Consider the following 15,612-nt stretch of genomic DNA (forward strand, 5'->3'; position numbering starts at 1 on the left):
GGTATAAAAGCTTCAGTCAGCTGGTCTTCCTCTGAGTCATAGTTTGTGTGGCTCCTGTGCATATAATAAATTTGTATGCCTTTTCTCCTGTTAATTTATTGTCAGCTTCTTCCAGAGACTCAAATTATTGAACCTTCACAAGGTAAAAGGAAAGCTCCCTTTGCCTCTACACAGGTTTCATGAAACAGGTGGAATTTTTGCTGGGCCCTAAAGGTTTTCAACAGGCACGGAATTAAGAAGGGAAGGAATGTGGCAGGGAAATGCATGCCACATTTAAGAACCGGAGAACATGAGAAAATTATTAATCTGATGATATGGCTGAAAAAGAAGTGTAAAACCACGGAAAGCATTGAATACCAGGAAAAGGAGTTTCAGCATACTTTGGTAGGTAATGGGTAGCTAATCAACGTTCTGACCAGCAGATAAGTAACAATGGTATGCGTATGAGGTAGATTGGAAGGGGAAGAGCATGGAGGCAGCGAAAGCTGTGAAGCCCGCATTCTTTAACAGCCATCTCTACCTCACCTTTGGCTTTATTCCCATGTCCCCACCTTCCACTGGCGTGGCCTTATAATAAATCCCTATCTTCTAAATCATCAACTCTGCCCCAGAGAGCTCCTTCAAAGGTAGGGCAGCTCTCCTGTGGTCCTAGCCCTGCCTTCTGCAGCACTACAGGAGAATACACATCCCCACTTCCTCCTAAAGATTCTTGGCAGCCCTCTTGTCCTCATTCAGATTTCTCTTCTTGTTAAATATGCCCGGTTTTTTAGCCATTTCTCACTGAAGTGGCTTTTCCACCCTTCTCTGGATATTATGTAGTTTCTCCCACAGAAAGAGAAGCACATTGTATTACCAAAGGCAATGGATAATTTAAACAAATAAACGCTGGATGGGCAAATAAGAATTTAATCCCCCACCCACCTCTTTTCCTTACTGGGTAACTTTATTGGGAGTACTTGAGAGAAAGTCAAGTTCAAGGCCCAGATGAGTTCTCACTTGTCTATGGTATCATTTACATGTTGGCACCTTGGTCATATTTAAATCCTTCATCTTATTCTGACTTGGGTTTGCTTTGACTTACAGATGAACCCTAGATGTTGTATATCTTTCCCTTAGAGAATTTTATGGATGCCAGTCCTGTAATTTATACCCTCTCTTCTGTACCATAGTTTTAGGGGACAAAACTGTGTATACATGGCTTGCTTGTATTTTTTCCTTCAGATTTTCTTTTTTCTGGCTGGGCACAGTGGCTCTCACCTGTAATCCCAACATTTGGGAAGGCCGAGGTAGGAGGACCACTTGAGCCCAGGAGTTTGAGACCAGCCTGGGCAATAAGTGAGCCCTCATCTCTACAAAACAACAACAACAGCAAAAATTAGCTGGGCATGGAGGAATACACGTGTAGTCCCAGTGACTTGGGAGGCTGAGGCAGGAGGATCACTTGAACCCAGGAGATTGAGGCTGCAGTGAGCCACAATTGCATGATTGCACCACTGCACTCCAGCCTGAGCGACACAATGAGACCCTGTCTCAAAAAAAAAAAAAAAAAAAAAAGCCAAGTGCAGTGACTTACCCCTGTAATCCCAACACTTCCAGAGGCTGAAGCAGGAGGATGGCTTGAGCCCAAGAGTTCAAAACCAGCCTGAGCGTATGGCAAGACCTTGTCTCTATAAAAAATAATAAATAAAAAATTTTTTAAGATTATTTTTCTCTTTCACTATAATAGTTAACCTAATAGTTAAACTCTGGGTGATCATTACATTTTATTTCTTCAGTTCATGTTCATTTTCCCTGAGCCCGAAGGGTGAACCTGTCTGTGGTTGATGTGTGCACAACGTGGGGATTCTCTGCGGCTTTCCTAAGCCCACTGTAAGTCTCTTTAGAAGCAACGACAACAACAAAATGCATGGCTAAGGAATTTCCACTTCTAATAATAGGGTCAGTGCTATTCCATGTAAAGACCATGTTCATAATGAAAATAAAGCATTGCAAAAAAAAAAAAAAAAAGCCATGTTCAGCATGTGATATTAACCTAATGTTTACATGGAAGCTCTCAAAAGTGCATGTCTTTAGCTGTGTTCTTATTATTGTACACAGACTCCTCGGTAACCTCTCATCAGTCTCCAAACCCTGAAAATATTTCCCAATATGTGTCTCCCTCATTTCCTCACAGTATATAACACATGTATCCAAGGAAAACTAAGGAGAGACTGGGTTTTCGCTTTGTGTGGGAACGCATTACACTTTGCTTGCCAAAGTGAAAGGTCTGTCTGGGCTCAGCTGATAAGATGTTTTGGTTTGATAAGATTTTTCTTCTGTGTTGCTTGGTGTGGAGACATACTCAGATTCATTTAGAAAACATTTTTTATTGACTGTGACTCATTAGAAAGAATGTCATGTGCTGGCATTTCATCACCGAACAGGGAATCTTGGCCATATAGGGCCTTTGGCTCAGATACGATTCAGGAAAGGAATAATGGGCTTCCACGGGACCAGAGGAATGCAAGTAAACACGTGGTGCCTGGCGCTCTTCTGTGTCACCTCACTGTGGCACTGGTGGGGACAGGCTTGCTCCTGTGACACTGAAGATTAAGACCACACAAGACCACACCAGGAGATACTGCTTTTCCCTTAGAAGGACTGACAACTTAAGAGGATGATGTGCTCTATTAATTAAGGTTTTAGGAATTTAGAAATTTTTAAAAAGGAAATATGACAGGAAGTGCCCATATAAATGCAGGCACAATAAATATAAAGTACTGGCTGGGCGCAGTGGCTCACGCCTGTAATCCCAGCAACTCTGGAAGCCCAAGACGGGAGGATCACTTGCGTCCAGGAGTTTGAGACCAGCCTGGGCAACAGGATGTTGCTCCACAAAAAATTAGCTGGGCATAATAGTATGTAACTGTAGTCTCAGCTACTCAGGAGACTGAGGCCAGAGAATTTCTTGAGCCCAGGAGGTCAAGCCTGCAGTGAGCCATGTTCTTGCCATTGCACTTCAGCCTGGGTGACACAGCAAGACCTTGTCTCAAAAATAAAAACTTAAATTTAAATTTAAAAATATGGATCAGGCGCAGTGGTTCATGCCTGTAATCCCAGCACTTTGGGAGGCTGAGGAGGGCAGATCACTTGAGGTCAGGAGTTCAAGTCCAGCCTGGCCAACATGGTGAAACTCCGTCTCTACTGAAAAAAAAAAAAAAATTAGCCAGGCATGGTGGCGGGTGCCTGTAATCCAGGCTACTCAGGAGGCTGAGGCAGGAGAATCACTTGAACCTGGGAGGTGGAGGTTGCAGTGAGCAGAGATTGCACCACCGTACTCCAGTGTGGGCAACAGAGCAAGACCATGTCTCAAAAAAACAAAAAAACGAAAAAATAACACACACAGAAAAGTATGGCTGGGTGCGGTGGCTTATGCACCTGCAATCCCAGCACTTTGGGAGGCCAAGGCAGGAAGATTGCTTGAGCCTCGGAGTTCAAGACCAGTTTGGGCAGCATACCAAGACCTCCTCTGTAAAGATAAAAATTTAAAAATAAATTTTAAAAATAAAATTTTTGTAAAGTACAATGTTTACTTAGTCATGGCCTTTTATAAGGTATTTGATAGGATTTGACTTTTTACGAAGTTAGTTGTGAATAAGTCAAAGACCCTAAACAAAAGGTGTACTGGATTCTATGTAGTTTCATGTCAGTCTTAAGAGTCCTGATTGCAAACAGAAAGATTAACTGAAATATGTTTAAGCCTATTTAAGAAATAATAGGCTTTCTAATATCAGAAGAGTATAATTATTTCCTACCACAAGAATATAATTATTTCATACCAGAAGAATATAATTTTTCAGCGACATTTTAAAATTATTTTTTTCCCTCCTGCACACTGATTCAGCAACATTTTTTAAAGCCTGAGTTAATGCCTCTTCAAAACAATATTTGAATATGGAATAGTTAACAATTGAACTGGAAAAGTCACCAATATTCTACTTGTTATTTTATGAAAATCTTACTTCACTGATCTCCTTTACAATGCTCTATTTGCTAACCTATCCATCAGTAATGGACCTGTCCCCCAGACACCCCCAACTGTACCTTGTCTCACACTTACCCTTCTTGGAAGTATTTGGGATCATAAGTTGAGATACCTTACTAAGAGTGGACAATATCCTTCAATAAAGAAGTCTCTTCTTCAAAAACAAATAGTGCCTTGCATCTTTGGGATGATTTGACAGATTAAAGCTTCTATGTGGTGGTTAAGATAGAGCCTTCTGCAAAGATAAATAATGTTGATTCACTGCACTTCCAAAATCAAGGACAAAGCTGAAGGCATGAGGCTGGGTGATAAAGTTTATGGCTGAGAAGGCAACCAAGATTCAAACTGACTGACAGCAGAAGCCAGATGAAGGATTATGCATTTGTTTCCTGATGAGTGTGGTGAATAAAAATAAAAAAATCCTGAAGGCCAGCAGAGTAGAAGAGGGGTGTAAATTAAAGAAAAACACAGGGCGAAAATACAGTGAGCAGGTAGACAACAAAATGTTTTTGTACTTCAGAGGACGTCAAAAGATGCATCCCGGCAGGTGGAGCTGAAGGAAGGGGTACCAGGCTGAGGAGCTCCTCAAGGCTAAGTCAAGACTTGCAGTTCACCCAAGCACACTCGGTGCTGACCCTGACCCTGACCCTCCACTTCTCTCTCTGGGGCTGCTTCTGTCGGGAGTAGGGTGAGGGGTCACTCTGTTCCTTAGCTCAGTGGCATCGGCCGAAGGGCAGAGCACATGTCAAGATGAAGCTCTGGTGAAGAATTGATCAAAAATAGTGGCGGAGTGAGATGGAGATTTAAATCAAAGGGCTGATTTATGAAGCCTTCAAAGATTTTTTTTTTTTTTTTTTTTAAAGAAAGAACGTAGATTAGTTGTTGCTGAGGGCTGGAGGGGACAGAGATAGAGGCGGCAATGGAAGGATCCTTCAGGTTTCTTCTTGAAGTGATTAAATGTTCTGAAATCGCGTGTTACAGCTCTTTTGGAATTTGTCTAGCAGATTTTCTGGTTTTCACTGCAAAACCCCCACAGTAAAAAACAGAAAGAAAAAAATTATCCTAAAATTGGCTGTGGCAATGGTTGCGCATATGCTGTGAATAGGCTTTCAAATATTGAAATGTACAATTCAAATGAGTGAATTGTATGGTATGTGAATTATATATCAATAAAGCTTTTTAAAATAATAACAAAAACCTTCAAGCCACTAGAGAGGACAGTCAATGTGGTTTGAAAACAAGACTCAACACAGCAACCTCACAGGGCTGTGAGGTAAAACCAAAGGTCACTGATCACCCAAAAGGAAAGCTATTATCAAATGCTAGGGAAAGAACCACAGGAACACTAAACCATGGTATTCTGTATTTCATTTCCACTTAGGAGAATTCTGCCTCTCTGTCATTTTTGCATGTGTATATGTGTGTGGCAGGGTCTTGCTGTCACCCAGGCTGGAATGCAGTGGTGCAATCTCCGCTCACTGCAGCCTCGACCTCCCAGGTTCAAATGATTCTCCCACCTCAGCCTCCCAAGTAGGCAGGACTACAGGCACGCACCACCACGCTTGCTAATTTTGTTCGTCTTTTGTAGAGATGAGGTCTCACTATGTTGCTCAAGCTGGTCTTGAACTCCTGGATTCAAGCAATCCTCCCACCTTGGTCTCCCAAAATGCTGGGATTACAGGCATCAGCCACTGCACCCAGTCTCTCTGTCATTCTATTTCTGAAGTTGAATCACCTTGCTCTGTTGGAGCTCAAAAACTAAAGGTGTGATGAAGGTGTTACAGTTTGAACTCTTTAAAGGCAGGCATTGGCTATAGAGTGAGCCACAGGGGAGGACTTTTCCCGTTTCCCTGCAGAATGGGGTACCAAGTTAAAGGAGTCAATTATCCCGTCCTACCTGGAGAAAGCATTCCTCAGATGAATGAACTGGAAACTGAAAACTGGAATAGGTGATTTTATTTCTTTTCATAATTAGGACATCATTTACAAGACTTATATTTCTTGGATGTTCCCCAAACTTCTCACATAGAGCTGGCATTACTAGAAACTTAAATACTTGCTGCTTTTAATTATATTAAATTCCACCTAGCGAGCTTAAAGTTTAGGCATTTTGTGATGGGTGTGCATTCTACTTCCAAATGTAATAACTAGAATAGAAATTCCAGAAAAGGAAAAGTATTTATCAAACACTGAAGCTGCTTTGAGAAGTGGCTTTGTCAAGTTAACTGGTTATCATTAGATTTATTACAGTGGTTAGGAAAAACTGACTTCGTAGATGTCTAACACAATGCAATCGTCTGCTTAGAATAATGCCCTGCGGTAAACACAAGAACTTTCCCTTGTGAGTTCAATAATCTTAGCAACAGTTCTCTTTCCAAACAGGCCAAGAAAGATATGTTGCTTTGGGAAACTGGAAAATCAACAGACCAAAACACCCAGAAGAACTGGGTGGAGAGAAGATAGAGCCCGTTCACTCTGCAGTCTCTGCAGAGGTACAGAGTGACAGCAGCCATGGGTGCCCTTGTAAGTCTCTGTCCCAGCTCCCAGCCCTGCCACCCGGGGCCACCACCACAATTCCCTGCCCAGCCCTGCACACATGGGCTGCAAAAATGCTGAGGAAAAACTAGATTTCAAACAAATTCATCCCCAAGTTACAAACATCGTTCATGGGGCTTTAGTAAAAATTATTTTAAAATTTTTACTTTGATCTACAGACATGCAACTTGAATCAGATTCTTTCAGATGCCAAATGTCCTCTTTCTGTGTGCATTTGCAAGCATGGACTCCACCGCGTACGTGGGCTACTTGATCGTTATGAGCAATGAGTCCTGAGTGTGTGCATTAGGAATTTTCCTTGGGTGAGTCAGTAGTTGGGAAATGAGTCAATCAGTTTCCTTCTTTCTGTTCCATACTAGTAGTTCTGAACCTGCCAATGTGTCTCAAATATTTTTAGAGTCCTTTTTGTTTTTCTTGAGACAAGGTCTTGTTCTGTTGCCCAGGCTGGAGTTCAGTGGTGGGATCATAGCTCACTGTAGCCTTGAATTCCTGGGCTCAAGCCATCCTCTGGCCTGAGCCTCCCAAAGGACTATGATTATCTGTGGGAGCCACCACACCCTGCTTCTTTAGAGTACTTCATTTTTACACATATATGTTATTTCTTTTTTATTGCTGTTATTTTTGACAGTCTTTTTAGTTTTGGTTTGGTGTTTTTGTTTGTTTTTTTTTTTTTCTTTGAGACAGCGTCTCACTCCGTCACCCAGGTTGGAGTGCATTGGTGCAACCTCAGCTCACTGCAACGTCTGCCTCCCAGGTTCAAGTGATTCTCCTGCCTCAGCCTCCCGAGTGGCTGGGATTACAGGTGCCCGCCACCATGGCCAGCTAGTTTTTGTATTTTTAGTAGAGGCAGGGTTTCACCATGTTGGCCAGGTTAGTCTCAAACTCCTGACCTCAGGTGATCCACCCACCTCAGCCTCCCATAGTCCTGGGATTACAGGTATGAGCCACCTCCACCCGGCCGTAACAGACTATCTAAAATTAAGCAAAACTAATCAATGATCAGAATGACTGGAGCAACTTTCTAAAACCTGCAAATTGCTCTGTTGACTTACAATAGTTAAAATACTCAGGGAGGAAATAATATGTTCAATAGTATAATCATTTTCTTCTCTATAATTCCTCCTGCTCCCACATTTGTAAAGTAGTGCTTTACTTTTTTTTTTTTTTACCTGTTTATTTAATAATTTCAACTTTTATTCCACATTCAGGGGGTACATGTGCCGGTTTGTTACATGTGTATATTGCACAATGCTGAGATACGAAAGATCTTGTCACTTAGGTGGCAAGCATAAGAGTAATTTACAAGTGCTATTTGAGTGAAATCATTGTCTTCTGTACTCTCATCTTGAGCAAAAGAAATCACTCTGATTGCATAACTTGTTTATACTTCTTAAAATACTTTCATACATGTTTGATGCCCATAACTAACACAGTCCCCTTTAATCCATCCAGCATTGCCAGGGAAGATTACCAAGGAGGTATTGACATAACGGAATGTTACCACACCTTTTAAAAATCTGTTGGAATAAAAATCTTTCTAAAATACATTGCAACAGAGAAATGCAAATTAAAATATGAGTGCTTTTAAAAATGTTCCTATCATATTAACAAGGATTTCAAAAACTATCCTACCCAGCTTCAGAGAAGATTCAAGGGAAAAGAGCCTCCTTGACATTCCTAATGGGATTGTGAATTCTGACATATTTGGGAAGGTGATTGGAGAATATGGACTGAGATGTTCAAACCGTTAACCCCACAATCCTTTCGTCCTTTTAAAACACATTAAAAATAGCTGGTGTGGTGGCTCCTCCCTGTAATCCCAGCACTTTGGGAGGCCGAGGTGGGAGGACGGCTTGAGCCCAGGACTTTGAGACCAGCCTGGGCCACACAGCGAGGCCCTCATCTCTATAAAAAATAAAAAGATTAGCCAAGCATGGTGGTGCACACCTGTAGTCCCAGCTACTAGGGAGGGCTGAGGCAAGAGGATTGCTTGAGCCCAGGGAGTCAAGGCTGTAGTGAGCCATGACGGCACCACTGTACTCCAGCCTGGGTGGCAGAAAGAGACCCTGCCTCAAAAACTAATAATAAAATAAAATAAATTTAGAAAGAGTGCCAATCACTCTCTGGTCACTCAAGGTACGCAGGTGAACAACACAAGCCAGCTCTCTGCTCTCAGGAAGCTTACATGCTAATGAAGAGAGAGTAAGACAATACATATGTACACAGATAAAGAAAGAAGATAAATTCAGACACAACGCGTCCTAGAAAGAGAAGCAAACATGGATATGAGGACCCTAAAGGCGAGGGAGGAGGTTGCTTTGCTTGGTGCTCAATAAAGACCCCTGTGGCAATTGGCCAGCGACCCCACCAATCCACGCTGCACTCAGCATTGATAAGAGAATCTCTAGCCCGGCGTCATGGCACACACCTGTAGTTCCAGCTACTAGGGAGGCTGAGGCAGGAGGACCACTTGAGCCCAGAGGTTCCGGCCTGCAGTGAGCTATGATCATGCCACTGCACTACAGCCTGGGCAACAGAATGAGACTCTGCCTCCAAAAAGGAGGGAGAGAGAAAGAGAGCCTCTACTAAAAGCAAACCATGAAACCCAACCTACTTTCCCCAAGGGCAGGACAGCCACATGAGGTGCGAGGGAAGTTGTTGGGCGAGATTTCCAGAAACGCTTCTTTAAATCTGAGACAGTCTCAGATCAATTGTATATAATACTATTTTAGATATATCTGAGAAAATTTTTGAATTTAAAAAAGTTAATTAAGGGCTAAGGAGAAAAGCAATTCTCGATTAGATGTTGCTCTGAAAATATATGTTCTCTGCTTCCTCCACTTTTTTGCCCATAAAGCTTTGAGTAAAATTGTTCAAGGTTTAGTGGAGGCTTCTTGCTTGGGGGAAGGAGACTGTTGAGGGAAGAATGTTATATAATATTTGTGTGTATATATGTATGTGTGTGTGTGTGTGTGTGTGTGTGTGTGTATTTGCAGCGTAACTCTCTGTGCTCATATGCATGGCAAAATTGTAGAATATGTGAAAGAAGCAAAATGAGGTAGAAAAACCTGCTGGGGCAGGAGTCGGTTGACTTGGAGACTTGTCCCAGTTTTGCTCAAACTAGCTGTGTAATCTTGAAATCATTCAGTTAACACCATGGAACCCAGCTTCTTTAAAACTTGAGGAAATTGGACTGGATCATCTGTAAGGCCTTATCCATTTTATGGAAGGTCTTGTCACCTTTTTTTTGTTGTTGTTGTTGAGACAGGGTCTCACTCTGTTGCTCAGGCTGGAGTGCAGTGGTGCGATCTTGGCTCACTGCAGCCTCGAGGTCCTGGGCTCAAGCGATCCTCTCACCTAAGTCTCCCAAGTAGCTATAACAATAGGTATATGCCACCATGCCCAGCTAATTTTTGCATCTTTTGTAGAGATGGGGTTTCATTATGTTGCCCAGGCTAGGTCACCTTTCTTTTTTCCCTCCTACTATTGACATTGGACACATACACACACACACACACGTCTGCACAGGTTAAAAATGAAATCCTACCATGACCTTTATAATAAACAAGTGCATAGAACAGGAAAATTCCAGTCATAAAATAATGGACTCTATATATCTAGAAAACTTAATACAGATTTCAGGCTGATACAGGAACGTGTACGCAGTCTTTGAGTATAACATACTTCATGTGTATGAATGACGTACCCTGCAGCTAAATCAATAATGGGGGCTTATATTTGCATAGGTCTTTAGTGTTCCCAAAACAATTTTATGTCATATCACTCGCAATTTTGGAGACTCATGAGATTTTTAGAAATAGGTAGGGCAATGAGAATGATTTCTCTTTTACTGAGGCTTAGAAGTGTAAAATGGCTTGGTCAGGTTTACGCAGCAATGCGCAGCCATCAAGTCTTCTCCCACTTCACGGCCGTTTATTCCCATCTGCCAGGTTGCAAGGCAGCTGGAATGACTGTCACCGTTCATGCTTCCTCCACCCCTCACTCCACTGCACCTCAGCTGAGGCCACTGAGAACATCAGAACAGTGAGGCAATGTGATCACCAACTTTCCCAAAATAGAAGCCACCACAGAGATAAACCAGCCAGCTGTTTCCCTCTCAACTCACCCACTTGTCATATTTTAGTCTCTGCAGTGGGGGCTGCCAGACCTCTTATTTCTTCCTTTCTTTTAAATTTCAGGTAAGGAAATAGAATACTTAAAATGTTAAGTATGTCCCTTCCTTTAAAAACAGTGACCAGCACTCATAACTGAACATTCCTTGAATAACAAAATGTCCTACATCTTCACAAAGTCATGCATCTGATTCCTTTCTGCCTGTCATTTGTCACCCTCCTTCACCGTGCCCAACAACCCAAAGGCCAGATGAACACGAAGTCAAATCACTGCCAGTGTTGGTGAGTTCAAAAGTCATCAGGTGCCCACTGGCCGCTCTGAAAAGCCACCTTTGCATTGTCCCCATTTTATTGGTAGAGTTCTCAAACTCTTGCTTTCTTGTTAACCAACGCATGGGATCACCGGGGAGCCCGCTGTGTCACAGACGTCCATCTGTGGACACCAACTCTGAGATGACCACCAACCACTTAAAGGAGAAGAAGGAAGTTGTGCAGGTGGAGAAAGGGGAAGAGACGCCCCTGCTAGTGGGAATCCCAATGAAGAAAATGGGGAGATGAGGCTGACGATGAGGAGGACAAAGAAGAGGAAGAAGGTGGGGAGGAAGAGGAGGAGGAAGAAGGTGGAGGCAAGGAAGACGGTGGAGATGAATGAAAAAGCTAAAGCCCCTGGTGGCAAACAGGGCACTGAAGATAAAGAAGATAGTGGTGTTGATATCGCGAAGCAGAAGATGAGGAGGATAGCCAGACAGCACAAAACTCAAAGAAAAAAAAGACGGCCGTGACCTATTCACCCTCCACTTCCCTTCTCAGAAACTAGTCATGGTCACCTCGGAGAGAGTCCCAGCCACTGCCGACAGCACCACCTGCTGGTAACACACTCTCCACCACCTGCCCAAAACCACAAGATGAGTTTGCAACAGGAGAGGAAAAAAGAATCAAAACTTCCAAGGCCCTGCTTTTTTTTTTTTTTTTTTTAAGTAATTTTAAAAGGAGATTTGTTAGTATTTTTTAGTTTCCTTTTATATTTTTGCACATATTGTCAGGAGTCACCTTTTTTTTTTTTTTTTTTTTGAGACAGAGTCTCACTCTGTTTCCCAGGCTGGAACGCAGTGGTGCAATCTTGGCTCACTGCAAGCTCCGCCTCCCAGGTTCACGCCATTCTCCTGCCTCAGCCTCCTGAGTAGCTGGGACTACAGGCGCCTGCCACTTCGCCCGGCTAATTTTTTGCATTTTTAGTAGAGACAGCGTGTCACCACATTAGCCAGGATGGTCTCCATCTCCTGACCTGTGATCCGCCCACCTCGGCCTCCCAAAGTGCTGGGATTACAGGTGTGAGCCACCGTGCCCAGCCAGGAGTCAGCCATTTTTAATGATCTCAGGTGATCAAACCCACCTCCTGAGCATCCTCTGTCCTACTTCAGACTTGTGGTTAACCTCAAAGGACAAAAGAAACCTCGCAGAAAGAAGCAAAAACAACTAAACAATCTTATTCTGAGCATTCCAGTAACTTTTTTTGTACATGCACTTAGCTGTAGTATAGATAGTTGGTGTCAGGCCTCTGAGCCCAAGCTGAGCCATCATATCCCCTGTGACCTGCATGTACACATGCAGCTGGCCAGTTCCTTCCTTAACTGATGACATTACACCACAAAAGAAGTGAAAATGGCCTGTTCCCGCCTTAACTGATGACATTATCTTGTGAAATTCCTTCTCCTGGCTCATCCTGGCTCAAAAGCTCCCATACTGAGCACCTTGTGACCCCCACTCCTGCCTGCCAGAGAACAACCCCCCTTTTTCCTTTACCTACCCAAATCCTATAAAACGGCCCCACCCCTATCTCCCTTCACTGACTTTCTTTTGGGACTCAGCCAGCCTGCATCCAGGTAAAATAAACAGCCTTTTTGCTCACACAAAGCCTGTTTGGTGGTCTCTTCACACGGATACACATGAAATTTGGTGCCGTGACTCGGATCAGGGGAACCCCCTTGGGAGATCAATCCCCTGTGCTCCTGCTCTTTGCTCCGTGAACAAGATCCACCCACGACCTCAGGTCCTCAGACCCACCAGCCCAAGGAACAACTCATCAATTTTAAATCGGGTAAGAGGTCTCTTCTTACTCTCTTCTCCAACCTCTCTCACTATCCCTCCACCACTTTCTCCTTTCAATCTTGATGCCACCATTCAATCTCTCCCTTCTCTTAATTTCAATTCCTTTCATTTTGTGGTAAAGACTAAGGAGACATGTTTTATCCGTGGACCCAAAACTCCGGCGCCAGTCACGGACTTGGGAAGGCAGCCTTCCCTTGGTGTTTAATCACCTGCATTTCAGAGGTGTCTGACCACGCGGAGACGCCTGCCTTGGTCCTTCACCCTTAGCAGCAAGTACCGCTTTTCTCGGGGGCAAGAACCCCCCAACTCCTTTCCTCCGTGTCTCTACCCCTTCTCTGCTTTTCTGGGGGGCAAGAACTCCCCAAACCCTTCTCCTTCACCCTCAGTGGCAAGTACCACTTTTCTAGGGGGCAAGAACCCCCGATCCCTTATTTCCATGCCCTGACCTCTTATCTCTGTGCCCCGATCCCTTATATCCACGGCCTGACCTCTTATCTCTGCGGCCCAACCCTTTATTTCCACACCCCGACCCCTTTCCCACTTTTCTGGAGGGTAAGAGCCCCCCAACCCTTTCCCTCCGTGTCTCTACTCTCTTTCCTCTAGGCTTGCCTCCTTCACTATGGGCAACCTTCCACCCTCCATTCCCCCTTCTTCTCCCTTAGCCTGTGTTCTTAAAAACCTAAAACCTCTTCAATTTACACCTGACCTAAAACCTAAATGCCTTATTTTCTTCTGCAATGCAGCTTGACCCCAATATAAACTTGACAGTGGTTCCAAATAGCCAGAAAATGGCACTTTCAATTTTTCCATCCTACAAGATCTAAATAATTCTTGTCGTAAAACGGGCAAACAGTCTGAGGTGCCTGACATCCACGCATTCTTTCACACATCAGTCACTCCATAGTCTCTGTTCCCAATGCAACTCATCCCAAATCTTCCTCCTTTCCCCCCTGCCTGTCCCCTCAGTCCCAACCCCAAGTGTCACTGAGTCGTTCTAATCTTCCTTTTCTACAGACCCATCTGACCTCTCCCCTCCTCGCCAGGCCGAGCTAGGTCCCAATTCTTCCTCAGCCTCCACTCCCCTCCACCCTATAATCCTTTTATCACCTCCCCTCCTCACACCCGGTCTGGCTTACAGTTTCGTTCCTTGATTAGCCCTCCCCACCTGCCCAGCAATTTCCTCTTAAAAAGATGGCTGGAGCTAAAGGCATAGTCAAGGTTAATGCTCCTTTTTCTTTATCCGACCTCTCCCAAATCAGTTCGTGTTTAGGCTCTTTTTCATCAAATATAAAAAACCCAGCCCAGTTCATGGCCCCTTTAGAAGCAACCCTGAGACGCTTTACAGCCCTAGACCCTAAAGGATCAGAAGGCCGTCTTATTCTCAATATACATTTTATTTTATTACGCAATCTGCTCCCGACATTAAATAAAGCTCCAAAAATTAAATTCCGGCCCTCAAACCCCACAACGGGACTTAATTAACCTCGCCTTCAAGGTGTACAATAATAGAGTAGAGGCAGCCAAGTAGCAACATATTTCTGAGTTGCAGTTCCTTGCCTCCACTGTGAGACAAACCCCAGCCACATCTCCACCACACAAGAACTTCCAAACACCTGAACCACAGCTGCCAGGGGTTCCTCCAGAACCTCCTCTCCCAGGAGCTCGCTACAAGTGCCGGAAATCTGGCCACTGAGCCAAGGAATGCCCGCAGCCCAGGATTCCTCCTAAGCCATGTCGCATCTGTGCGGCACCCCACTGAAAATCAGACTGTTTAACTCACCTGGCAGCCACTCCCAGAGCCCCTGGAACTCTGGCCCAAGGCTCTCTGACTCCTTCCCAGATCTTCTCGGCTTAGCAGCTGAAGACTGACACCACCCAATCGCCTCAGAAGCCTACAGGACCATCACAGTCGCTGTGATTAACTCTCACAGTGGAGGGTAAGTCCATCCCCTTCTTAATCCATAGGGAGGCTACCCACTCCACATTACCTTCTTTTCAAGGGCCTGTTTCCCTTGCTTCCATAAATGTCGTAGGTATTGACAGCCAGGCTTCTAAGCCTCTTACAACTCCCCAACTCTGGTGCCAACTTACAAAACATTCTTTTATGCACTCTTTTTTAGTTATCCCCACCTGCCCAGTTCCCTTATTAGGCCAAGACATTTTAACTACATTATCTGCTTCCCTGACTGTTCCTGGACTACAGCCACACCTCACTGCTGCCATTTTCCCCAGTTCAAAGCCTCCGTCGCATCCTCCTCTCATATCCCCCCACCTTAACCCACAAGTATAAGATACTTCTACTCCCTCCTTGGCAACCGATCATGCACCCCTTACCATCTCATTAAAACCTAATCACCCTTACCCCCCCTCAATGCCAATATCCTATCCCACAGCACGCTTTAAAAAGATTAAAGCCTGTTATCACTCACCTGCTACAGCATGGCCTTTTAAAGCCTATAAACTCCCTTTACAATTCCCCCATTTCGCCTGTCCTAAAACCAGACAAAGTTTACAGGTTAGTTCAAGATCTGCGCCTTATCAACCAAATTGTTTTGCCTATCCACCCCATGGTGCCAAACCCATATACTCTCCTATCCTCAGTACCTCCCTCCACAACCCATTATTCTGTTCTAGATCTCAAACATACTTTCTTTACTATTCCTTTGCACCCTTCATCTCAGCCTCTCTTTGCTTTCACTTGGACTGACCCTGACACCCATTAGGCTCAGCAAATTACCTGGGCTGTACTGCCTCAAAGCTTCACAGACAGCCCCCATTACTTCAGTCAAG

The 15,612-nt window shown here is 44.1% G+C and overlaps 1 protein-coding gene and 1 non-coding gene across 2 annotated transcripts in view; one reads left to right on the forward strand and one right to left on the reverse strand.

The window, feature by feature from the left end:
* ERI1 (exoribonuclease 1) overlaps window positions 1-15,612 on the reverse strand; it is a 100,354-nt gene that overhangs the window by 21,475 nt on the left and 63,267 nt on the right. The window lies entirely within an intron of this gene.
* On the forward strand, window positions 4,995-5,056 carry LOC116473979 (U7 small nuclear RNA). Its single transcript, XR_004249528.1, has one exon. It is a non-coding gene; the product is annotated as a U7 small nuclear RNA (small nuclear RNA).

This window comes from Hylobates moloch, unplaced genomic scaffold (genome assembly GCF_009828535.3).
Source record: "Hylobates moloch isolate HMO894 unplaced genomic scaffold, HMol_V3 SCAFFOLD_8, whole genome shotgun sequence".
Classification (NCBI taxonomy): domain Eukaryota; kingdom Metazoa; phylum Chordata; class Mammalia; order Primates; family Hylobatidae; genus Hylobates; species Hylobates moloch.